This window comes from Bos indicus, chromosome 3 (assembly GCF_029378745.1).
Source record: "Bos indicus isolate NIAB-ARS_2022 breed Sahiwal x Tharparkar chromosome 3, NIAB-ARS_B.indTharparkar_mat_pri_1.0, whole genome shotgun sequence".
Lineage (NCBI taxonomy): Eukaryota > Metazoa > Chordata > Mammalia > Artiodactyla > Bovidae > Bos > Bos indicus.
In genome coordinates this window covers 109,842,220-109,868,028 of record NC_091762.1, presented here as the reverse complement: position 1 = coordinate 109,868,028, position 25,809 = coordinate 109,842,220, and the positions used below count along the sequence as shown (strand labels likewise).

At 38.4% G+C, this 25,809-nt stretch overlaps 1 protein-coding gene across 5 annotated transcripts in view; it reads left to right on the top strand.

Annotated features, from left to right (window-relative positions):
• The window catches only part of THRAP3 (thyroid hormone receptor associated protein 3), a 72,534-nt gene that overhangs the window by 12,132 nt on the left and 34,593 nt on the right, over positions 1 to 25,809 (top strand). For 3 of the 5 annotated variants that reach the window (XM_019957834.2, XM_019957830.2, XM_019957831.2), the window contains exon 2: positions 15,101 to 15,188. The exons of 1 other annotated variant lie outside the window; for it this stretch is intronic. The gene's annotated coding sequence lies outside the window, so the exon portion shown is untranslated. Of the gene's footprint in view, positions 1 to 15,100; positions 15,189 to 18,560; positions 25,148 to 25,809 lie in introns of those variants that run through there. One more of the 5 variants, XM_019957832.2, reaches the window with a different exon arrangement.

Genomic DNA, 25,809 nt, shown 5'->3' with positions numbered 1-25,809 from the left:
ATGAAGTGTAAAATGTTGATTTATTGAAGCAATTTGGGAAAATAAAGTTCTCATTGTTGAGCCTATCTGCTGTTATTTGTTCCTATCCAGCATTCTTGTTTTTATTTTTCAAACCACCTTTTTAGAATACAACATACACTGTGATTTGCATACATTAATTCATTTAATCTTTGATAATTTTATTAGATCAATGCATCTGTTTTTTAGATGAGAATCAGTACCGTGTTCAAACCTTCACAATAGTGGAGTCAGGATTCTAATCCATGTCAGTCACATGATTGTAAAATTCTTACTCTTAACCGCTCTGCTTAAATTCATTGTACACTTTTTTTTTAAAGGATTATTTTATTCATTTTTGATAGCACCACGTGGCTTGCAGGGTCTTAGGGATTGAACCTGGGACCTCTGCAGTGGAAGCTTGGAGTCCTAACTACTGGACCGCCAGGGAATTACCCTTAATATATACTTTCATGTGCTTATTGTTCATTGTGGAGTTGTTTCTTTGATTTAATCTTAAAGAGCATTGCATTATAAGTCCTATTTCAGTCTTCTAAAGTTGTTTGCAAAAATCTAAATGTGTGTAGCTAAGAAGCTTGTGGGGGTATGTGCGAATGCTTGTACTTTTCTGTCACTATTATAGAGAATTACATCAGTCTTTTTTTTCCTCTGGAGAGGGACTGAGAAAGTAAGTCTGAAGTTGGCATAACTACAGTGTTCATTATACAGCATTTTTTCTTAAGCTTGTAAAGTATGCAATCTGAAGACATGCAAAAAGTGCAAAGAATAATACAACTGGTACCTGTGTATTTAAGAGCTCAGTTTAATAAATAAAGCTTTACCACCATAGCTGAGTCTTCTAGGACTGTTCTCTCCTCCTCCAGCCTCTCTTCTGACTTGGTGTTTATGACATCTACGCATTTTTCTAGATTTCTGTTAAAAATATGTGCTTTCCTAAACAAAATGTAGTATTGCTTTTTTCTGTTTTTAAATGTCATGTAAATTTTTTGATACCAGTTTATTTTTGTAACTTTTCTGTTTAGTCTTAATGTTTGTGGGATTCATTCATGGTGTGTGTGTTCTTTACTATTGTATTAGTATTCATTGTATGAATGTGCCACTTTTTACTTACCTGTTTTCTTGTTTATACTCAGCACTGCCAGGAATATTCTTGTATGTATTTTCTGTTTACTTGGGAAAATTTCTCTAGGGTTTACATCTGAAACTGAAATTGCTGGTTCATGGGTTGTGTACATCTTCACATTATTCTCCAGAGGGATTATACCGGTTTATACTTTCAGTGTATGTATTTCTGTTGCTGCACATCTTAATGCCACATGAAATTGTTAAACTTTAAGGTTTTTTGCCATTCTTGTGAGTATGAAATATTTTAGTCCTAAGTTGTAGTCATCTGATTAGTAGAGAAAATGAGTATCTTCTCAGAAGTATATTAGCCTATAGGTTTCTTTTTCAATTGTTCATTCTCTTATCCCACTTTATTTTTAGCACTTATCATCATTTGACATACAGTATGTAGTTGCTTGAGTGTGTGTTTTACCCCGCCAACCACAAGGTGAGAGACTGTATCCTTTTGTCAGTGTGGTATCTCTAGTGCCAAGCACAGTGCTGGCATATGGTAGGTGTTCAGTAATACTTACTAGATTAATCTTTTTTTACTTAAACAATTGAGTTTCTGCTTTTTTAAAAAACTGATTTGTAGAAGTTATTTAGAGTCTGGATTTTAATTTTTTGTTTATATGTATTGCAAATATATGTAGTTTTGTTTTGATTTCTTAAAGCATATAGACATGTTTATCAATCTTTACCTTTATGGTTTATACTTAAAATATCTTGTTTCAAATCCTCTACCTTGAATTCATACAAATATTTTCTTACATTTTTCTTTTAAAAGTTTTAAAACTTTTCACGTTTAATGTTTGTTTATATATATATTTTTTTGTCCACTTGGTGTTTATTTTTGTAATGTGATATAGGGGTCTAATTTTATTTTTTCTGTATGATTGGTTTTAATTTTCATTAATATTCGGAATCTCAAGTCCTGACTTGTTTATGGGCTTTGTGTAATGGCCTTCATACTTTGTGTAGTAGTCTTAATACCTTTGTGCCAGGCTTAAAACTTTCTTAACTTTATGCATGAGAAATTGAAAAAATACCAGTGTAATCTAGAACCAGATTTCCAGGAAATAGAAAGCAGGATTGTTAAGTCAGGGGTGGCATTAGTCAAACAGCTTAATTAAATCTTTCAGAGTGAACTCTGCATTTATAGGAATCACTTTGACAGGTGACATAGTTCTCTTAGTAGGATTCGTGGTTATAGTAATCTATTTTCCTGGTTAAACTTAGGAATATAGAGCTAGTTCTGGTGAACACTTATAAGTGTTCTGGAAATAAGATGCATTTTGTGAGAAACTGTTTAGGAGTGGCTTGGTGGCCTTGAGATTTGGCATTTTGTGGGGAAAAGAGGCTTGCTATCCCTACAGGTGTTTGTAAATTGATGTTGGATTAATACCAGCAAATTTGCAAAGCAGTTGTGAGTTTATAAAGTTAGCAGAACCAGAATATATATGGGCATCTTGGGTAGATTTCCAAAATTGCTGATAAGATCATTTCTGAGTTTGCGCGAGAAGAAGTTTAATTCCGCAGTACTTGGGGAGGAGTTTAATTCCGCAGGACTCGGGGAGGAGTTTTGACCTTGGTGTCAAATCTGGTAGCTTCTTCTGGTTTGTAGTTTAAAAAAGAATACTAAGAAAGAAAGAAAATCTCTGAGGGTGAATTTACTTAGGTTCTCCAGCGGGACATGATCATACCTGAATTTGATGCTTAAATAATGTCACAAATATTTGCAGCAGATGATTTAGGCATCACATTCAATCTCTCGTTGCTTGTTTACAGACGAGAGGAAACGTGATCCATCTAGAAGTTGGTTATCCTGGTCAGTTGTGTGCTCAGTCATGTTTGAGTCTTTGCAGCCCCATGGACTGTAGCCTGCCGGGTTCCTCTGCCCGTGGAATTTTCTGGATGAAAATACTGCAGTGGGTTGCTGTTTCCTACTACAGGGGATCTTCCCGACTCAGGGATTGAACCTGCAGCTCTTGTGTCTCCTGCATTGGCAGGTGGATTCTTTGCCACTCACACACCATCCTGGTCTGTTGCTCTCTGCTAAATGGGTTGTTAATCAAATAAACTATTTTGGATAATTTTTTTTAGTAAAACTAAGCAGTTGTGGAAGATATGCTCTGAACGTACCATCCACTTATCCAACTCTAAAATTAAGAGTTTGGGGGGAATTCCTTGGAGGTCCAGTGGTTAGGATTCGGTGCTTTCATTACTGTGGCCCAGGTTCAGTCCCTGGTTGGGGAACTAAGATCTTGAAGCTGCATGGCAGGGCCAAAAAAATTAAAGTTGAATATTTGTTAATTGAAATTTCTTTCAAATAAACCTTCAATGGATTATTTATTTTTTGAAATTTCTTTTTGGCTATGGTGGGCCTTAGTTTCTGCTGGGGGTTTTCTGTAGTTGCGTTGAGTGGGGGCTACTCATAGCAGTGGCTTCTCTTGGTGGAGCACAGCCTCTAGGGTGTGGGGGCTCAGTAGTTGTGGCACACGGGCTTAGTCACCCTGCAGCATGTGGAACCTTCCTGGACCAGGTCTGTGTCCCCTGCATTGGCAAGCAAATTCTTAACCATTGGACCACCAGGGAAGTCCAGATTTATTCTTACTTAGCATCCCTCAGGCTTCTAGTAGAGTATGTTTTAGTCGAATAATAAGACTATTTAGGAAAGATGGCTTTCATAAAACACACTGAAATTTTTTTATCTCCCCCCTGCTCCCCGTCCCAGATAATAAGTAAAGTAAGTGAGTTGCTCAGTTTCCAACTCTTTGTGACAGCCCCCCTCGGCCCCTCTGTCCATGGAATCCTCCAGGCAAGAATATTGGAGTGGGTAGCCATTCCCTTCTCCAGGGGATCTTCCTGACACAGGGATTGAATCCAGGTTGCTTGCGTTTCGGGCAAATTCTTCACTGTCTGAGCCACCAGGGAAGCTCAGATAATAAGTAACTGGGAAGAAAAATAAGAAATTAGAGCAGACAGGATGAAATTTATAGTTTAAGGTTCTTTAACAGATACAGGGTAGCATGATAATGTGAAAAGAACTGGAACATACCGAGAGCCACGGGCCTTTAGCTCTAGTATTGCCTCACCTTCGTGGGCAGATCTCCCTTTTTCTGGGTTTAATTTTCCTCTGTAAAGACTAGGGTTATTGTACTAGATAATGATCTCTATGTGTGCTTCCAGTTCTTAATGCTCTGTGACTCTAAATCTGATACACTCCTAGGTCAGATTGGAGTGGACCATGGTCTCTTAATCACAGGACTCTCGCTCTTTGATTAAATCTAGCTATAGACTGCCTCAGGTACATGCCCACTAACTACATGGTCTGATGATAATGCTCTCTTCTCTTAGACTCTTAAGTCACAATTGTTAACTTTTTTTTTTTTTTTTACAAATAACTGTTTTAGTAATAGTTAGAAATAAGTCATGAAAGTTATAAACATAGGTTGGAAGTGTTATCAGCACCAGGGTCTTGGCAGAATAATGATAATACTGAGCAGAGGGAAACTGCTCTGTTGTGTTATAAGTACATGAAAGGAAGCAAGTTTTTTGATTTATCTTTGTGCTTTCCACAGCGCCCAGTGAAGGATATTAACAATTACCTATTAAAAAATTATATATTACTACTATGCACTGTACTATGATTTAGATGTTTTTCTCATTTAATCACTACAGTAGCTTATGAGATAGTGTTGCCCTTATTTTATAGATCAGGAAACTCAGACTTAAAAAAGTCAAAGTGCTTTAAACTAGTTTTTACAAGACACCAGAGCCTGTGCTCTTTCTTGCCTCAACATGCTGCCTAGCAAAGACAATATCCATCGGGTACACTCAGTGAATGTTAACTCAGTGAAGTGTACTTGTGGAATGTTTTATGTTCATTGTTTTGGATCTTTATATTAGTGTTTTAATTTAGTTTTAATTTGGTTTGTGCTGCATGGCATGCAAAATCTTAGTTTCCCAACCAGGGTTTGGACCCATGCCATGTGAGTCCTAACCACTGGATCACCAGTGACTTTCCCCGTTAGTATTTTTAGAGGTGGCAGTGGTAAAGAATCGCCTGCCAATGCAGGAGATGCAAAATGACCCAAGATGCCAGTTTGATCCCTGAGTTTTTAGAAATATCAGTATTTTTAGAACAGAGTAATAGCCAGTTGTAATAGATCAACTGAGTATCTTACTAGTGAAAGTGAAGTCGCTCAGTCGTGTCCGACTCTTTGGGACCCCATGGACTGTAGCCTACCAGGCTCCTCCGTCCATGGAATTTTCCAGGCAAGAGTACTGGAGTGGGTTGCCATTTCCTTCTCCAGGGGATCTTCCCAACCCAGGGATCGAACCCGGGTCTCCCGCACTGCAGACAGACGCTTTACCATCTGAGCCACCGGAGAAGCCCTTACTAGTAGGACATCCTTAAGGCAAGGCAACATGTATGTGGTTGGTTGTTGTGTTCCAAAATAGAAAAATTAAACCTGAGAGGGGGACTAGAAGTCGAGGATAGAGAGGGTAGAAATTAGGAAGGGGACTTCTTTTCATTATGTATTCTTGTAGAATTTGAAATTTTTACTGTGCATGTATTACTGAAATGAAAAAACTTGGTAAAAAGAAGAATTAAACATGCAGTTTGCTCAGGCAAATGATTCTGCACATTTTCGCCCTTTTAAAAACTGTATTTGCTGCAACATGGATGAACCTTGAAGACACATTAGGTGACATGTTAGATATAAAGGACAGCACTGTGTGATGCCACTTGGATAAGATACCTGGAGTAGTCAGCTTTCACAGAGACAGTGCTGATAGAATGGTGGTGGGGTGTGTTACTTTTTAAGTGGGTACACAGTTTGTTTTGCAAGATGGAAAAGCTCTGGAGATGGACACTGCTGGTGCTCACATAACAATGAATGTTCTGAATGCCACAGGTGTGTTTTGTGTCATGTATATTTTACCATAGTAAAAAGCCACATTATATAAATAATATGTACTCATTTATTTGTCATTCAACACTGGGGATACAAAAAGGAATTTAATCAAGTACTTGCCCTCAAGAGTAAAATAGTCTAGTAAGTAGTACATGATTAGTATTATTATTTTTCAAGGAAATAGAGGCTGAAGTTGTAAGGAAATGGTGAAAGCTTATAAAAAGTTATGATAAAGAAGTTCTAGAAAAGTAGATGTTATTTTTCCAACAGTCTTACATGCTGGATAAGCCAGAGCATTCAGAGGAGATATTATTTTGCCCTGAGGCACTTTTGCATAGCCCGAGAACAAGATTTTAAAAACCACCTGTCTGGGTCGGAACTGTCGGGCGCGCAGATGGCATGTTGATGACTCTCCGCTCTTGTAAATTGAGAACCTGGGGCACAGGATACTGCTGTCATTCAGGGGTCATGCTCATTCAGCCTGGAATCAAGTATAGGTTTGGGTTTCTTTCCAGAGTGGTCTGTGTCTTTACAAGATTTTGAAGATGTATGTGTCTTATATTCTGAGTCTGCCATAAATCCAAATTCTGAATTATCAGGAGAATGTAATTGTTTAACAACCATGTGACTACCCATACCAGCTAGTTGAAGTCTTGTCTATTAACTGTCACCTTGATATTGCCCTGACTAGTATTTTATAATGAGTATTGATGGTGTGCTAATAAGTACTAGTAACTTTATGCATATTAATTTATTCTATTTTTATAACCCCTTATAGTAAGAGAGCTTCCCTTGTGGCTCAGCTGGTAAAGAATCCACCTGCAATGTGGGACCTGGGTTTGATCCCTGGGTTGGGAACATCCCCTGGAGAAGGGAATGGCTACCCACTCAGTATTCTGGCCTGGAGAATTCCATGGACTGTATAGCCCATGGGGTCGCGAAGAGTCAGACATGACTGAGTGACCTTCACTTCACTTCACTTAGAGTAGGAACCAGCTTTACAGATAACAGAGATGGTGAGATTTAATTAAGAAGCTTATCACGGATCTCAGAGTTACTAGTTGGTTGTGTGAAAATCAGTATCTAGGCAGTCTGGTTTTAGAGCGTGTGTCTTTTATTACGGGATTCCCTGGTGGGTCAGAGTTACAGAGTCTGCCTGCAGTGTGGGAGATCTGAGTTCAATCCCTGGGTTGGGAAGATGGAGAAGAAAATGGCAACCCATTCCAGTATTCTTGCCTGGGAAATCCCATGGACTGAGGAGCCTGGCGGGCTACAGTCCATAGGGTCGCAGAGTCAGACATGACTGAGCGACTTCACTTTCTTTTCTTTTCTTTTGTTATTGGTTGCTGTTATTGTTCAGTCGTGTCCAGCTCTTTGCCACCCCATCAACTGCAGCACGCCAGGCTTCTCTGTCCTCCAGTATTTCCTGGAATTTGCTTAAATTCATGTCCACTGAGTTTGTTGGTTAGTGCTTTGCAAATTGCTCTAGGTTGATTGATTGCTAATTTTATTTGCATTATTGTACGTTGTTAGACATAGTATTTTAAAAAGTGACATATTCTACCATTTGAGACCTTGTGGTTGTGAGAACTACTGTTTATTAAGGGTTTATTCTTATTTGGGCATTTGCAATAAATGACTGTTAGACAATTAGGTAAATTGAATACAGTTTTTATAATACAGTTGTGTTAGTGAGAAGAATGGATTCTTTTGGGGGGATAGCACTTCCTTTTATTGGGGTCCAAAATTAACCCATCAAAATTGGTGGCAAATGTTCATCTGTAAATGATGAAACATGTAGTGAGAGTTTACATATGTCATCTTTGACAGTTCCTTTTCACAGAGATAGGTCCTGCCAAATACTAATAATAACCTATGAGTATATGATTTTAATTGAGCATATTTTTTACTTGGAAAGCATTTATAGAATTCTGTTAGATTGTTTTCTTGATATTTGCTTTTTAGGCCCCCCCCCCCCCATTACACTGCACATTAATCATTTCCAACTGAAGATTAAATGTAAGCATCTCAGTTGCATTTAGGTGGATTTTGAAATACAAATATTTCCTTTGCACTTCCATTAAAGAAATATACTGAAATGTAGCTTGAGCTAAGAAAATAGATCTGCTTCAAATTTGTATGGGAATGAAGATTTTGCTTGTTTTGAGTTTTGCTAGTACAGGAAGTGAAGAAAGTAACATTACTTGTGATTCAAACAAATGTTCAGTGTAATTTGCTGTAGTATGTTTTCCTTTGAAGTGCTGTTTTGTTAATTTTCAAGTGGATTTATTAAGAAATGTTATTAAATTTGCAGCAAAAGTTAATTTCAAAAGCCATTAACTATCCATTAATGGTGTTTAATGGTGATTCTTCAGAAAAATTCACAAAATCAGTTTTGAGCTTAAAAAATTGCAATGAATTTTACTGCTGCTAAGCCATTTAACTGCTGTTTGGTAGGGCAAGTCAGACATCATGTATTTCTGACAGAAATTCATAGAACTGATGATGGTTAAGTCTGCAAAAGTGGACTGAGAGGGAATGAAAGTCACTCTTGTCAATACTGGATCAGTAGCACGTGAGAGATTTTTTTGAGTACCTGCTGATGAGCAGTACAGTAAATAAACCATAAGCTTTAAATACTTTATAATCAATATTTCTGTACATCTTAGCATATTCACGTTCAGACTATATTGAATTAATGTTCTCTCAACTTTTTGGAAAGCAATGGCACCCCACTCCAGTACTCTTGCCTGGAAAATCCCATGGACAGAGGGGCCTGGTGGGCTGCAGTCCATGGGGTTGCGAAGAGTCGGACACGACTGAGCGACTTCACTTTCACTTTTCACTTTCATGCATTGGAGAAGGAAATGGCAACCTACTCCAGTGTTCTTGCCTGGAGAATCCCAGGGATGGGGGAGCCTGGCGGGCTGCCGTCTATGGGGTCACACAGAGTCGGACACGACTGAAGCAACTTAGCAGCAACTTTTGGAAAAGATTTTCACCAGAAATTGTTCCATACAGTTGTCCAGTGTTTAGTCGCTTGAAACTCATCACTGACTTCACTAAACCACTGAGTAAGGATCAGTAATATCTCTTGAATCATAAAGAGCCATGAAACACCACCAAGAATCATTTGGGTTTTTTGAAAATAAATTTTTATTTTTGAACAGTTTGATTTACAGTCTGGGAAAATAGAGTATGTTCCCATGTATACCCCATTTAACACCTTTTTTCTGTAAACACCTGTTGCCCCTGTTAACACCTACTAACATTAGTGTGGTACATTGCTCGCAACTGATGAACTGATACTGGTACATTCTTATTAACTGAAGTCCGTACTTGAGTTTTCTTAGTTTTTATCTAATGTACTTTTCCTGTTCCACATTCTCATTTAGGATATACATTAAGTTGTCATGTCTCCTTAGGTTTCTCTTGGCTGTGACAGTTTCTCACACATTTTTTGATTTTTGGTGATCTTAACAGCTTTGAGGATTGCTGGTTAGCAGTATTATAGAATGTCCCTCAGTTTGGATTTGTCTAATGTTTTTCTCATGAGTAAACTAATGTTATGGATTTTGGGGAGAAAGACCAGAGAGGTAAAGTGCCATGTCATATTAAGGAGTACGTGCTATCAATGTGACTTCTTGTTAACCTTAATTATCGGATTATGTTTCTCAAGTATAAATTACTCCCTTTCCTTCCATAATGTACACCGAAAGAAAATATCTAGACACACTCACCTCCACTTGAGTGGAGAGTTATATTCCACCTCCTTGAGGGTGACTTGAGTATATTAGTATGGATCCATGGGTATTTTTTGTTATAATCCAGTACTTAATTTTGTTACAGTTTTTCTGATTGTTACTATTGAGAGCTCTTTCAGTTGGACAGGAGCGTCCTTTTGACATACCACCTTTATTGTCTGCAGTGTTGCTTTTTTGTTATTGTTCAGCACTTCTTTGTTTTCTGGCACTGTAAGGTACTCCCAAGCTCATGCTGTGTATCCCTTCCCCCAACCCTAGATTCAGCCATTTCTCCAAGGAGTCCTGGTTTCTCTTATTGGAGAATGTATTAGAATTCAAGATCTGGGTCCTGGAGGGTAGTTGCTTCTCAGCTGACAATGCAAGAAATATATCTATACTAATACATATATTCTGTATACTTATAGAAATATCTGTAAGTATTTGATATTTCTATATATATCAGTTTTTATCTATAAGCATGAATACTGATACCTCCAACTCTAATCCAGTACCTCATTGATCATTGTAGTCTTTGCCTCTTTTATGTTTAACCTCCCACTTCCAGCAGTGTGAATCTTGACTGTCACCATCTGCCATGCATTTACTCATTAGTTCCAGTATACATGTATGTAGTAGTTTCAGGATTGTTAACCTGTACCCTTGAACAGCTATGACAAACCTAGACAGTGTATTAAAAAGCAGAGACATTACTTTGCCGACAAAGATCTGTCTAGTCAAAGCTATGGTTTTCCCAGTAGTCATGTATGGATGTGAGAGTTGGACCATAAAGAAAGCTGAGCCCCGAAGAGTTGATGCTTTTTTTTTTTTTTTTGAGTTGATGCTTTTGAACTGTGGTGTTGGAGAAGACTCTTGAGGGTCCCTTGGACTGCAAGGAGATCAAACTAGTCAATCCTAAAGGAAATCAGTCCTGAATATTCACTGGAAGGACTGATGCTGAAGCTGAATCTCCAGTATTTTGGCCATCTGATGTGAAGAACTGACTCATCAGTAAAGACCCTGATGCTGGGAAAGATTGAGGGCAGGAGGAGAGAGGGATGACAGAGGATGAAATGGTTGGATGGCATCACTGACTCAGTGGACTTGAGTTTGAGCAAGCTCCAGGAGTTGGTGATGGACAGGGAATCCTGGTGCACTGCAGTCTAAGGGGGTTACAAAGAATCACACACGACTGAACAACTAAACTGAACTGAACCTTTTAACAGGAGCTTCCCAGGTGACACTGGTGGCAAAGAACCCGCCTGCCAGTGCAGGAGACAGAAGAGACATGGGTTTGATCCTTGGTTTGGGAAGATTGCCTGGAGGAGGCATGATAACCTACTCCAGTATTCTTGCCTGAAGAATCCCATGGACAGAGGAGCCTGGTGGGCTATGATCCATAGAGTCACAGAGTCAGACACAACTGAAGTGACTTTGCATGCACACATGCACCCTCTAACAACTTGACAACTGGAATAGTTTTAACAGCTGGAATACAGTGGTTATATGGAGTTCTTTTTGCTTTTTATCTTGTTTCTGTTGCCCTTATTTCCATAGTTGCATAGGTGAGCACCTTTCCCCTCCATCTGCCCTATTTTTTAATTGACTACTTATATTGCTCCTGTTGTCCTCAACCCTTCAAACCAAAAGGCTAATAGTCTTTAAGTTCATTTTCTGTAGACACATTTCTTAGGCTGCTGCAGTGAAACATGACTTAATTAACTCACTATAATTAAATGACTTTCCTCCTTATGCTAATAGGTATAATACTCAGAAACTTATTTTGGTTGTATAACCTTTATTTTTTTGATTTTATAAAGATTTTCTGGGACTTCCCTGGTGGTCCAGTGGCTGAGACTCTGAGCTCCCAGTGCAGGGGGCCCAGGTTCAATCCCTGGTCGGGGAGCTAGATCCCACATGCTACAACTAAGACCCAGAGCAACCAAATAAATAAATAAAATTAAAAAAAAAAAGAAAAGATTTTCTGTTGTGATAAGGTACTCTGTTTTAAATTAAAATATTTTTTTCCAGCAATTGGTTTCCTGTGAATTGGGAATATTATGGGAGTACTTAGTTTGGTAATGCCAACTCTTGTATTCTTGGCACAGCTATGATGTCATTTCATAATAAACACAGAGTGTTGCCATCTAATTGTATTTAAAAAAGCACCCACACTCCACACTGTGTCTTAAATGGGTAACATTCAAAGTCCATTTTTCTTTTGTTTTGACATGTGATACATGCTGGTAATTGAATAGTAATAAAATGTGATATGACAGAACACATGGTACTTGAAATGCTTTTTAGGGACAGTTATTTCACCAGAATTTGTAGCAGCGCTAAGTGGTGAGGCCTCTGCTTATAGTCACTTTTGCACCTATTCTGCTGCTGTATATTATGAAGGATGAATGTGGCTGTGTTCCAGTAAAGCTGTTCATACATACTGAAATTGGAATTTCATAGAATTTTCACATGTCATAAAATACTTTGGTATTTTTCTACCATTAAAAAAAAAGTAGAAATTGGGGAGTTCCCTGGAGGTCCAGTGGTTAAGACTTCATGCTTTCACTGCAGTGGCCTGGGGTTCGATCTCTGGTTGAGCAACAGCATATTAAAAAGCAGAGACATTACTTTACCGACAAAGATCCGTATAGATCTATGATCTGTAAATCGGTATAGATCTAAATGACATATAGATCAAAGCTATGGTTTTTCCTGTAGTCGTGTGGATGTGAGAGTTGGACCATAAAGAAAGCTGAGCCCTGAAGAATTGATGCTTTTGAACTGTGGTGTTGGAGAAGACTCTTGAGAGTCCCTTGGACTGCAAGGAGATCCAACCAGTCCATCCTAAAGGAAATTAGTCTTGAATATTCATTGGAAGGACTGAAACTCCAATACTTGGGCCACCTGATGCGAAGAACTGACTCATCAGAAAAGACCCAGATGCTGGGAACGATTGAAGGCAGGAGAAGGGGATGACAGAGGGTGAGGTGGTTGGATGGCATCACTGACTGAATGGACATGAGTTTGAGCAAGCTCCAGGAGTTGGTGATGGACAGGGAAGCCTGGCCTGCTGCATGCAGTCCATGGGGTCGCAGAGAGTCGGACGCGACCGAGCAACTGAACTGAACTGAGCAACTAAGATCCTACAAGAAGTTCTGGCTGCCAAAAAAGAAAATGTAGAAACTGTTCTTAATGAATGTACAAAAACAGGTTGAGCTTTTTGACATCATTTGCTCAACTCCCTAGCATAGAAGACCCTGTATGCTGGACATGGTTGGCAGTATTAGCCTTTCTCTTCAAAACCATTCATAGTAAATTCACCAGTCTTGGATTCAGTCTTGGTGTGCCTGCTTGAAAGCAGAGAAGCTACTTGGAGCAAGACATTGCACAGTTCTCTGTAGTAAAACCCTAAAGGGTTATTTGCCTAGCTGTCATAATCTTATCAGTTCCTAGTATTTTTTTTTTTTTCTTTAAATTGGGAAGTGGCTAAGATTAAATTTTGTCTACTTTAATTAAAATTGACTACTTTGGGTTAACTTGAATAGAACACAGGGTCCTCTTTTGTTCACTTTTATTCAATTTGCTTTTGAAACTAGAACACATTATTAGAGATGGAGAGAGGAGAGAGAGTGTGTTAACTGGTTAGAATGTAAAGAGGTAGATGTATTGGAATAGTTCTTTAATCAGTGCACTGTAAGCAGTTCCCAGTTTTGTAGGAGTCATCAGGGATTCCCTCAAGCTGACTCTTGTGAGCCCCTGTGCCCCTGCATTTAGAAGCAGGGAAAGAGGTTCCGGTTGATGTAATCTAGGATGAACTCCCAGAATGACCTGCAAGAATATATATAAAAGTATTTTGAAAGAATGAGTTCTCGTAAGTGCTGTGGTTTTGCTGTTTATCAACTAAGTAAATATAGACCAACATTGTCATTAATTTGCTAAATGGCACCACTGAATAGTAATTTCTTCTGGTAACTCTTATCCTATTAGTTTTAACAGGTTTTTGTTGCCGCTTTGTAATGTTAATTATCTGATAACCTTTGGTACAGGTCAAGAGTTTATTGCTTGTGTATTCAGTTTACTCAGCAGACACATAGCAGTGTTAGGTAATAGACTTTGCAGCCCTGTGAGTATTAACAGACATAATGATATGCTTGTCTAGGGTAACGCCAAGAAACAGTACCTGACCCAGCCTAGGTGAGCCCAGGACAGCTTGCTGGGGATAGAGACCCTCCTAAGAATGAGTTTGGTTGAGAGGGTAGGAGGCTCTTGGCTGAGGGCCTGACACCTACTGAGAGACTAGCTTAAGGAAACGCATTCCTTTCTTTCCTAGCTAAATAAGTAAGGCTTCAGCTATGTGCAAACCACAGGTTTCAGAGAGAGCTAAGGTGGGTATCCTTGATTGAATAAATGAATAAGTGAAAAAAGAAAAGGTTAATGTCAAGATTGCATCTTCAGATTATTTAATTCTTGGGTGCCTTCTTACTCTGGGCTTCCCAGGTAGGGCTAGTGGGAAAGAACCTGCCTGCCAGTGCAGGAGATATAAGAGACGTGGGTTCGATCCCTGGGTTGGGAACATCCCCTGGAGGAGAGCATGGCAGATCACTCTAGTATTCTTGCCTGGAGGATCCCATGGACAGAGGAGCTGACAGGCTGTGGTCCATAGGGTCGCAAAGATTCAGACACGACTGAGGCAACTTGGCATGCTTTACAGGATTTTGAATGAATGATAGACTAGGAGTGAGCATGTTAACTACATATTGAGTTTGCTGATGTTGGAACTTTGTTTTTCTGTTTGGTATAATGCTGCATCGCTTTGATACATGGCCATGTTAATGTTTAGATCAGGAAATACTTAAACACTTGGATCTGAAAGGTGTTCTTGTGCTTTAAGGGATGAATGTGGGGAGTTGTTTTAACTTGAAGTGTATTTATCAGTAGTTCAGCCTACTTGAAGGTTTTTGTTTAAAGCATCTAATTCTTCTAAAGTTCTTCTCCAAGTTGAATTATGGAGTTTGCACATTCAGCCTATATAATGCAGGCTGCCAGTGAAAGGTATCAGATTACAAGAGAAAGGTTTTAGCTTTCCCTACTGCAGCCTTACTGTAAGGAGGTGGGGTGAATGAAAATGAGTTTAGGAGACAGACAGAGACCCTCAAGCCAGTATACTTTGAGAGAGAATCCTGTGTCCACTTGAAATGAAGTTGAGAGCTAAAGGAGAGTTTCTGCTTATAGATTCCAGGCATCTGTATTTCAAGGTGCAGTCTGCGAGGTTTGGCTAGCTATTTTATCACTGCTTATTTCTTCTCATTTCAGAGTTGTATTCTGACTTGGTAATTTGGAGAAGCCAGTGGCACTTCATCTGTCTGGGGTGTGCTGCAAGTCAAATCATTGTTCAGATAAGGTAAATGCATGATGGTAAAAGGAACTAATAGTAATTTTTGTGCCTTCTAAAACCAGTCTTATGCTTTTTATCCAGAAGATTCCTTTTGAGTTTTTAAATAACATGTTTATTCACTTGGACGTATTAAAAAAGATCAGCCATAAACTTGACACATATATAGTCACTGTTAATAGTTTGGGGAACAGACTCTTTTTATGCATATGTTACTCGGATATGTGTAATCAAAATTGGAGTTGTGCTTTTTTGTCTGGTTCTTGTTCTAACATTCTGTTTGCAATTTTAAATGACTCACGATATTTTACCATTGATGTTCCATATAATTTATGTAACTAGTTCCTTTTTGGTAAACATTTTAGGCTTTTCTCTCAGGTTTCCATGTCTTAGATAACTATGTGACGAACATGAATAAATTCATGTATATAGTAGATTTCCCCCCATAGTATACTTTGTTTTCTTAAATTTTAAAAAGCATTTTATATATTTATTTCTCTTTTTGTTTCTCTTTTTTAATTAATACGTGTAGGAAAATCCGGTACATAGTTATGTCAGACCCTCAGCTCCACAGGGCCTTTTTGGTTTTTAGTTGCAGCGTGTAAACTCTGAGTTGCAGCATGTGGGATCTAGTTCCCTGATCAGGGATCAAACTCCAGGCCCCTTGCATTGGGAGTGCAGAGGCTTAGCTGCTGGCCTACCAGGAAAGTCCCTTCATAAAGCATTTGATGAAAAACAAGCCCTCCCACCCCCTTCCCAGTCCCTCAGATCAGATCAGATCAGATCAGATCAGTTGCTCACTCGTGTCCGACTCTTTGTGACCCCGTGAATCGCAGCACGCCAGGCCTCCCTGTCCAGCACCAACTCCCGGAGTTCATTCAGACTCACGTCCATCGAGTCAGTGATGCCATCCAGCCATCTCATCCTCTGTCGTTTCCTTCTCCTCCTGCCCCCAATCCCTCCCAGCATCAGAGTCTTTTCCAGTGAGTCAGCTTTTCGCATGAGGTGGCCAAAGTACCTAGAAGCAGTCATTTCCAGTTCTTCACCGTTTCTTTGGTATTACCTCTAAATAGCTTGTTTTGCTGCTTATGGATTTTCCAGTTTGGGGTATTATCTATTCCTACCTTGGATAGTGGTAGAATTCTCTGACTTCCTCACACATCCATATTTATTGTCACTCTGACTGTAATGTAATTTTGGTTAGAGAGCAGTATTCACTGTTAATGATACTAAGCTTATGTATAGCTTATTCACAGCTAAATCATGATGTATGCTGTGGTTAATTTTATTTGTACAACTGGTTATTTTCTCTTTTGTTAATATTTATCTTTTTCTGGTCTGTTTTGCTTAGTTTCTGTGTTCTTATTATTAATTTCTTTCTTAAACTCTACCCAGAAGTGTAAATCTTGCTCAGTACTTTAAACATTTTGGTTATATTATCAATTTTATTTTAGAGATATTTTCTAATCTGCTTCATTCTGAGCCTGTGCTTTAATTAGGGAGCTGGGATGTTGTTATCCCAACGTCATCCCAGTGATTTTTCCTCCTGGTTTTGTTATCTTTTCCCATGTCCTATCCCTTTCCTTTTTGATACAATCTTATTTTGAAGGAGCACGTCTCCATTAGCTTCCTGTGAAAGGGGTATACAACAGGTAAGTTTTTTGGATATAGCATGTCTTGAAAATGCCTTTATAATGCCCTTATGTTGATTATTACTTTGGCTAGATGTAGATTTCTAGTTTGGAAATAATTTTCCTTCAGAATTTTGAAAATACTGCTCTATTGCCTTTCACGTTCACTGTTGGTGAGATGTCAGTTACATTTGCATATAACCTGTTTGTAAGCTCTGAAACTTCTTTTTTCTAGTATTCCCAATGTTCTGGTTTCATAATGATGTCCTTGGTGTGGCTGTTTTCATCTAATGTGCTGGCCACTCAAGGGACTGAAACTTTTTTTTTTCCCCTCTGCTCATTTTATTGAACAACTGAGTGTATAAAACCAACATAGAGCACATTACTAGAAAAAATATTTTATTTTTCAAATACATAATGGATTCTTTACCCTCAATTACTTCTTTTATCTTTTTATTAAGACTATATATAAATATTAATAATTTCATCTTTTCTCAAATTAATGACAATGGTATATTGTGATTATCTTTTAGCAACCAAAGTCTATTTCCAGAGGTTTGAACTTGATATGAGAAAAACACTGTATCAAGTCCATTGTACCTGATTTGGTGCTGAGGTTGAACTGGTGTAATGGTTTGCTCCAGGATCCAGAGGCTATTGTAAGCTTGAAAGCAAAGTGAAATCCTTAGGTTGATCTTGGCTGCTTAAGGATCCTCTGGATCGGGGTGAGGGGTGCTGGTTCTGTTTTGCACAGGACGGCTTGTCCTCAGGCTAAGCTGGAATCTCTGGGAACAGTGTGTGTGTGTGTGTGTGTGTCCTCAGGCTAAGCTGGAATCTCTGGGAACAGTGTGTGTGTGTGTGTGTGTGTTTGTTGCTCAGTCGTGTCTGACTCTTCGCTATCTCATGGGCTGTAGCCCACCAGGCTCCTCTGTCCATGGGTTTCTCTGGGCAGGAATACTGGAGTGGGTTGCCATTTCCTTCTCCAGGACTGAAACTTATGTCACTCAGTTCTGGGATATTTTCCGAAATGATGTCCTTGATTTTTCTCTCCTTTATTTTCTCTACTCTTTTTCTGGAATTAATTGGGTGTTGGATCTTTTGGACTGATTCTCTAATTTTAATTTTTTTTCTACTATTTCCATCTCTGTGTGTTTGTTCTTTGAGAGATTTCCTTGGTTGTGTTTTCTAATATTTGTTGTATTTTTTTCACTTGTGTTCATATATTTTATATGTATACTTACTATTTTTTTTATATTCAGGAAGATTTTTGTTTAGTCAGTCCAGCTTCTTCATATAACTCTGAACAGCATCACTGCCTACAAAATTCCCTTCATACACTTGCAGAAACTTTTGCCTTTCTACAGCTACCAGGACAAACTGGCAATAAGTAGTTGGTTCTTTAAATTTTCTCATGTGAATCAGGGATTCTGTTTGCAATAAATTACAAACAACTTTTTTCCTCATCTGTCATGTAGGCTTTTAATTTGCTGGCATCATGGATGATAAGTTATTTTTAGGTTTTATTTTAGTGTGATAAGAATACTGAAGATGAAGTCTAACCTCTTAGCAGATTTTTAAGTGTAGAGTAATTTTAGTTTTGTTTATGGTAAGAAGAAGGACTCTTAATGTTTTGTATTAACTCTTTGATCAGTTGTCTCTACTATTCATTTATCCTTTTATAGTGTTTTGAAAAGTCACCTTTTTGAGAGTGTATTAATAGGGTGTATTTTTAAACTTTGTGTTTTGTTCCATTTATTTGTCTAATTTTGTACAAATAGTGATTTTATTATTAGTGCTTTATTTCATCTTAAATAAACCTTTCTTCTCCAGACTCAGCAAGCAAAATATACTTGAAATTTCCATACTTCTTGTTTTTCACTATGTGGAACTATGACAGTTCTTCAAGAGACTTTAGTACTGGCAACTGGAAAACAAAAACTAGAAGGGCTTAGGTAGGGCCTTTACATAGCAAGCCAGTTGTATACTTTAAAAAATAAACCTACTAGATTTTCCCCTCTAAGATTCTTTTAGAGTCTTTCAAAGCTGCTTTTGAGTTTTTTGAATTCATTCAGTCAGTATATCCTTGAGTGCTTGTTACTGTGCCTATTCTCTATGCTGGGGATAATCAGCAGTGAGCAAGATAGACAGGATGCCTGTTCTTGGGGAGCTTACATTCTAGTTTGGGAAGGCAGATAAGATAGTTTCAGGTTTCCTAGTGTTAGGAAAGAAGGACTACAAAATAACAATGACGTGTCATTAGGTAGAATGCTAAGGAAGAGAGACCTTTTTGAGTTGGGTGATAAGCTGAGATCTGAAGGATGAGAAAGGAGCCAGCCATGCTGTAGACTGTAAAGTGTGTTCATGTAGCAAGAACGACAGGTATAAAGGTGCTGAGACTGTAAATGCCTGTAAGTGTTCAGGAACAGAAATAAGGCCTTTGTAGCTCCAGTATAGTGACTGAATGGGGAGAGAGTGGTTTGAGATGATGTTGAAGAAGTAGGCATAGGGGCCGGATCATTTAGAATCTTGAAATGACGGGAAACTGGAGCTTTCACATATAAATCTGATGAATTCCATTTTGTTCCTTTAAAAATATACAAGATGTTCTAGAAAATAATTAGACCTATTTCTTTATGTAGTTAATAAGCTATTCATTATGAGTTGCACTGGTCACATGTATCTGAACTGAGTTCTTTATTTTTTAAATATTTACTTGGCTTTGCTAGGTCTTAGTTGCAACATGCAGGATCTTTAGTTGTGGCATCTTTAGTTGCAGCATGTGGGATCTAGTTCTCCTGACAAGGAATTGAACCTGATCCCCCTGCATTGGGAGAGTCACCCTGAAGTCTTAGCCTCTGGACCACCAGGGAGGTCCCCTGAACTGAGTTCTGGTTGAGTGTTTGGATCTATCTGGGCTTGGAATAGTTAGGCGGTCTCTAAATTAAGATAACTTTGAATAGTGCCTTAATTCATTTTAGATGAAAGCAGCAGGTTGGGTTCTTGATTTCTTTTGTAGACTGAGGTGACTGGTAAGATCCGGAATGATAGTAGATCTTGAAGTTATTTTTCATTTTTTGTGTGTAGAGTTGTGTGTGTGTGTTTAAGACACCCCTCTCTTTTTTTCTCCCCTAAACTTATCTGGTAAAGTGCAGAAACAAATACATCAGGTTTTCCCTCAACAGGAAAGTGAGGGATGATTGAAGTGAATGAATGAATGAATGAAGTGAATGAAGACTAGAAACTACAAAAATAAATGATGAATTTAAAAGTGACTAATACTGAATAAGGTTCAAAACTTGAGCATTTGAAAAGACATAATCATTGTCCTTTAGGACAGTGCCATCTAAGAGAAGTCCAGTGTGAGCCATACGTAATATCAAATTTCCCAGCAGCCACAGTAAGGTAATAAATACAAAGAAGCAGATGAAATTAATGATATATTTTATATAATTTAATATATCCAACACATTCTCATTTCAACATGTAATTAATATAAAAATAATGAGACATTTTGCATTCTGAGTTTTGTACTAAGTCTTTGAAATCCTGTATTTTATACCTATACCTCATCCCAGTTCAGGCCAGCCACATTTCAGGTGCTTGATAGCTACATATGTATGGGACTTTTTAATTCTTAGGGCTCATACTTTTGCAGGAAGGGATAAATTATTGAGATACCCTGCAATGTTCATAATTCAAAGCAGTAGTAGTTGTAACATATAAGGGAATAAATTTAAACATGTATTTTCCCCTCTCTAAATCTCTGTGTGATAAACTTGTTTGGGGAAGATATTTGATCCTGTAAAGATATGTCTATAAAAGATATCAAACAGCTTATCTCCTAAGAGAGTTGTAAACAGACTTAAATAATGTAGAACAAGCTTTATGTAGAACTCTTAAGTAGCAGCTGTCTATGTACTGATGGTGGGATGATTACTTGATGAAGAGGGACCAGAGACCCAATCCTTGGAATCTGTAAAGTGTGTACATAAATCAGTGGTTTAGAATTCCTTTCTCAGTTTCCTGAAAGTACCTTGATAGATCTTTGTTGTTCAATTGCTAAGTCTTGTCCGACTCTTTGCGACCCTCTGGACTGCATGCCAGGCTTCTCTGTCCTTCACTGTTTCCCTGAATTTGCTCAAACTCAAGTTCATTGAGTTGGTGATGCCATCCAACCATCTCATCCTCTCTTGTCCCTTTCTCCCTCAATCTTTCCCAGCATCAGGGTCTTTTCCAGTGAGTGAGCTCTTCACATCAGGTGGCCAAAGTATTGGAGCTTCAGCTTCAGTCCTTCCAATGAATATTCAGGCTTGATTTCCTTTTGCATTGACTGGTTGGATCTCCTTGCAGTCCAAGGGACTCTCAAGAGTCTTCTCCAACACCACAGTTCAAAAGCATCAATTCTTCGAAGCTCAGCCTTCTTTATGGTCCAACTTTCACATCAGTACATGACTCCTGGAAAAACCATAGCTTTGACCATATGGACCTTTGTCAGCAAAGTGGTGTCTCTGCATTTTAACATGCTGTTTAGGTTTGTCATAGCTTTCCTTCCAAGGAGCAAGTGTCTTTTAATTTCATGACTGCAGTCACTATCTGCAGTGATTTTGGAGCCCAAGAAAGTAAAATCTGTCACTGTTTCCATATCTATTTGCCATGAAGTGATGGGGCTGGATCCCATGATCTTAGTTTTTTGAATGTTAAATTTTAAGACAGGTTTTTCACTCTCCTCAAGAGGCTCTTTAGTTCCTCTTCACTTTCTGCCATTAGAGTGGTGTCATCTGCATATCTGAGGTTATTGATACTTCTCTTGGCAGTCCTGATTCCAGCTTGTGATTCATCCAGCCCAGCATTTCACATGATGTACTCTGCATAGACGTTAAATAAGCAGAGTGACAGTATACAGCCTTGATATACTCCTTTCCATTTTGGAACCAGTGCATTGTTCCATCTCTGGTTATAACTGTTGCTTCTTGACCTACATACAGGTTTCACAGGAGGCAGGTAAGGTGGTCTGGTATTCCCTTCTCTTAAATATTGCACAGTTTGTTGTGATCCACACAGTCAAAGGCTTTAGCGTAGTCGGTGAAGCAGAAGTAGATGTTTTTTCTGGAATTCCCTTGTTTTTTCTGTGATCCAGTGGATGTTGGCAATTTGACCTCTGGTTCCTCTGCCTTTTCTAAACCCAGCTTGTACATGCGGAAGTTCACGGTTCACGTACTGTTGAAGCCTAGCTTGAATAATTTTGAGCATTACCTTGCTAGTATGTGAACTGAGCACAGTTGTACAGTAGTTTGAACGTTTTTTGGCATTTCTCTTCTTTGGGATTGGAATGATGGACTTTTGCAATGTGTACCACTGATTCAGTCCAAGATGGTTTTTTTTTTTTGATTGGAGGAAGCCCAAGATCTTAATAATTTCATTAAAAAATGGTTGTATTATAATTGGCTGTTTAACTTAGTTTTTAAGAAGGTTTATCATAATGAGAACTGGAAGGAGGCCATAGGTGGTTAGTTAACATAGCCTGTAGTATCTTTATTAAGGTAGAAAAGCTGAGAGTTCCTCTAAAAAATAGGACTGTTGTGTTCCCCAGTGATAACACATTTAAAATAGGAACAAAAATTGCCATCACTCTCCCCTTGGGATATAGGAGAGGAGCCTCTGGGGTCAATCAAAGATAATATTTAAGTTGCTGACTGTGTATTTCATTCTGTTTGTCTAATGATGAAGGGTTAGTTGCATAGATGGTCCTGAGCCTAGTAGATACCCATTGAACAAATTTTAGGAGAAGATACCACAAGTCATGTACACTGGGGACATTGAGGTAAGTTCCAAATGAATGGCCCCTCAGTTTGCTATTGATTTTCCCTGCTACCATTCATCAGCAAAGGGATTTATTCTTCAAAGGTCAGGACCTTAAACTTTGACGTTTTCTTGCTTCTCTGCACCTCTTCAGTACAACATGTGCCAGTTTAGCCAGTATAAAACACTTTATTGTTTTGCATAGGAACATATCTGATTGCTTACTAATATATTAGCAGGAAAGTAGAATCAGTGGTGAAATATATTTTCTCCTAGAGACGTTTCTAAGTATCTCCCTGTCACCACTCTAGGGTTGCAGCTGAACATAGCTTAAGGTGTGAAGTCACTTGCTGAATGCCAGGCAATTTATACTTTTTATATACTTTTTAATTTCTGTGGCAGTCTTATGAGGTGTAGGCCATGTTTGGAAGATGAAGAGAGTAAATATCTTGTCCAGCTAAGGAGCACACAGATTTGAACCCAGTTAATTTTTTTGATGCCAAAGCCACTACTCACTGCAGAACCTAGTCCAGTATTATAAAGTGACTCTCTTGGGTTCTGTTCATTTGGGACATGATATTTAGATTGATAATCTGTTTCAGCATGGTCCCTCACTTACACCACCTGTATATCCCTATCTTGGAATAACATGTTATGGAAAACACTGAATGAAACCTGGATTCTAGTCCTAGCTGTTTGCTTACTGTGTATTGAGATAATGGATTCTTTTTCCACTGAGCAGGTATTTCCCAATTACCTGTCTGCTTTGATCCTCTTATAATTGTGAGATGTGGATTCCATTGCCTTTGTCTTTTTTTTTTAAATGAACTTTTTGTTTGAGAATAGTTTAAGATTAACAGGAAATTGCAAGGATTGTACAGAATTCATGTATTGGTTTGCTAGGGCTGCCATACAAAGTAGCACAGACTGAGTGGGCTTAAACAACAGCAATATACCGTCCCACAGATCTGGAGGCAAGAAGTCAGAAATCAAGAGCTTGGCAGGATTCGTTCCTTCTGAGACCTTGGGAGGGAAGGATCTCTTCCAGGTCTCTCTCTTCAACTGGTAAATGGCCATCTCCCTGTATCTCTTCATAGCATCTTCTCTCTGCATATCTCTGTGTCCAGATTTCTCCTATTTATAAGAACACCAGTCATATCTCTCTAAAGACCCTATCTTCAAATGAGGTCCATTCTAGGGTACTTGGTGTTAGGACTAAAACATACATATTTTAGTGTTAGGGAAACAGTAACAGTCCCTATATTCCCTATACCCAGTTTCTTCTGTTATTAACATTTTACATTATGTCACAATTAATGAACCAGTATTGATCCCCTATTATTAATTAAACTGTAAGCCCTGTTTGTAACACATAAGAAAACTTTAAGGACGGGTATTTTTTTGAAAATGATGCTCACACTAATCTTAACAAAGTAACTATAAAATACAGAGATTGTGAAACCTGTCTTAGTGAGAAAGCAAAACAATCTTAAAAATTGTGATACGCTTGTGTTTTCACCTTTCCAGTAATCAGCACTTGGTGCAGTGTCCTGTTTATGCTTGTGAAGCCCAGTCTACAACCTGAAACTTCAGAAGTGAAGTTGTATGTTCAGTATTTGCCACCTTTAACAAATGAATAAACTGAAATCTATACAGATTGTTACTTTCTTAAAGTCCCCCAGAATGCCTCTTTTATTCCAGGTCACTTCCTTTTGTGTCCTTTCTTAGATAAACCATATGTTTAAAACAGAGTACAGGCAAATAAAGTTGAATTTACCCCCTACATACTTGTTATTCCTTCTAGGAGGCATACTTATGATAGAAGAAATTGATGTATAAAATTGTTTGCATACATTTTCTTTTATTAGTTTTTTTTTTTCAAATTGGTGGTTAAGACCTATGTTTATTACTTGTGTGTAGTTTTCAGAATTTTCCAGCATTCATTGATTATGTTACCTTCTGTGAATATTATATAATATCCCAGCGATCTTAAGATCTTCATATGTTTTTGTTACTCATTGGGGGAGAAACAGCAGTTTGATTGAATGAATAAAGGGGTTTCCCTGTAAAGGTGTGTCATTCTGATCTTGAATTTTTCAGTGTTTTCTCTGGTGTTAAAGACATTTATGAAACTCGTTCTTGTGTGGAAATCAGGCCTGAAATAATTAATAGCATGCTGTATTCTGTGCGATATGGAAAATACCTGCCTCATTGTGTTTTTCTTACCTTTCTAAGTTACTGAGAAGTAGTGTGGTCCTGTTTCTTTAAAAAGTGAAAGATGGAATGGGTGGAGTTTGCCAGGTCTTTGAGACTGAGAAACTTAATTCAGTCTCTGAAGAGCTGGAAGGAAATATGACCTCTTGCTGGCTGTGTGATGGAAAGAAGCTAGTGGCAGTATCCCTCAGCCTGACAGGAACTTGTTGCAGAGTCCTGACTCACTCTGGAAACTCCTTTTCCCAAGTGAGATTGCGGTGCTGCCTGGATTTCGTGTATGTTGGATTGCCCCCTTGAAAGTGATAGTTGAAGTACAGTCAGAAGGTAAGTAGCCAAGTCCCTGGTCAGCTATTTTCAGACACATGGACTAGTTTTTCTAAAATGGTAGAATATGTTACGAATCATAAATGATTTCTTCTATAGTAAATTTCAGAGGTGATGGAATGGAAGTGGAGGGATCATTCTTTTTTTTTTTTTTTTTTAAGCAAAAAGTTCAACCCTGACCGCTTAATTCCTTTTTTAGGATGACTAAAGTCAGGATGAGGAATGTTCTGCTCACTTTGTGCAAACATTTGAGTTGTTTTGGTCAGTAGTAGAGCTGTTCCAAATCCTCATTTTATTGATGAAGCATGAGTTTAGTCTTGGTAAATTTCTCCATTTAATGTGCCTGAACACTTGCCCATTATTTATTTATTTTAGCTTTTCATTGCTCACCAGTGGCAATCAAGATCAATTCTGCCCTGATCAGGGATCTTGGTATTTTTGGGGTGAAAGAGAGGGAAGAATGCAGTTTGCAGCAGCCAAATAGGCTAGAGCAACATGTAAATAGGTATTTATTAGTTGATGACTGATGCTTGGGCTCAAAAGGAGCGAAGTCAAGAAAACTTGTCTCTTAGGTAGGATGGGCTCTGTACTGGTCAGACAGGAGCCCGCAGTCCCACCCACCCACAGAACACAGGTTTCTGGTGGCTTTTGGAAAGAACTCT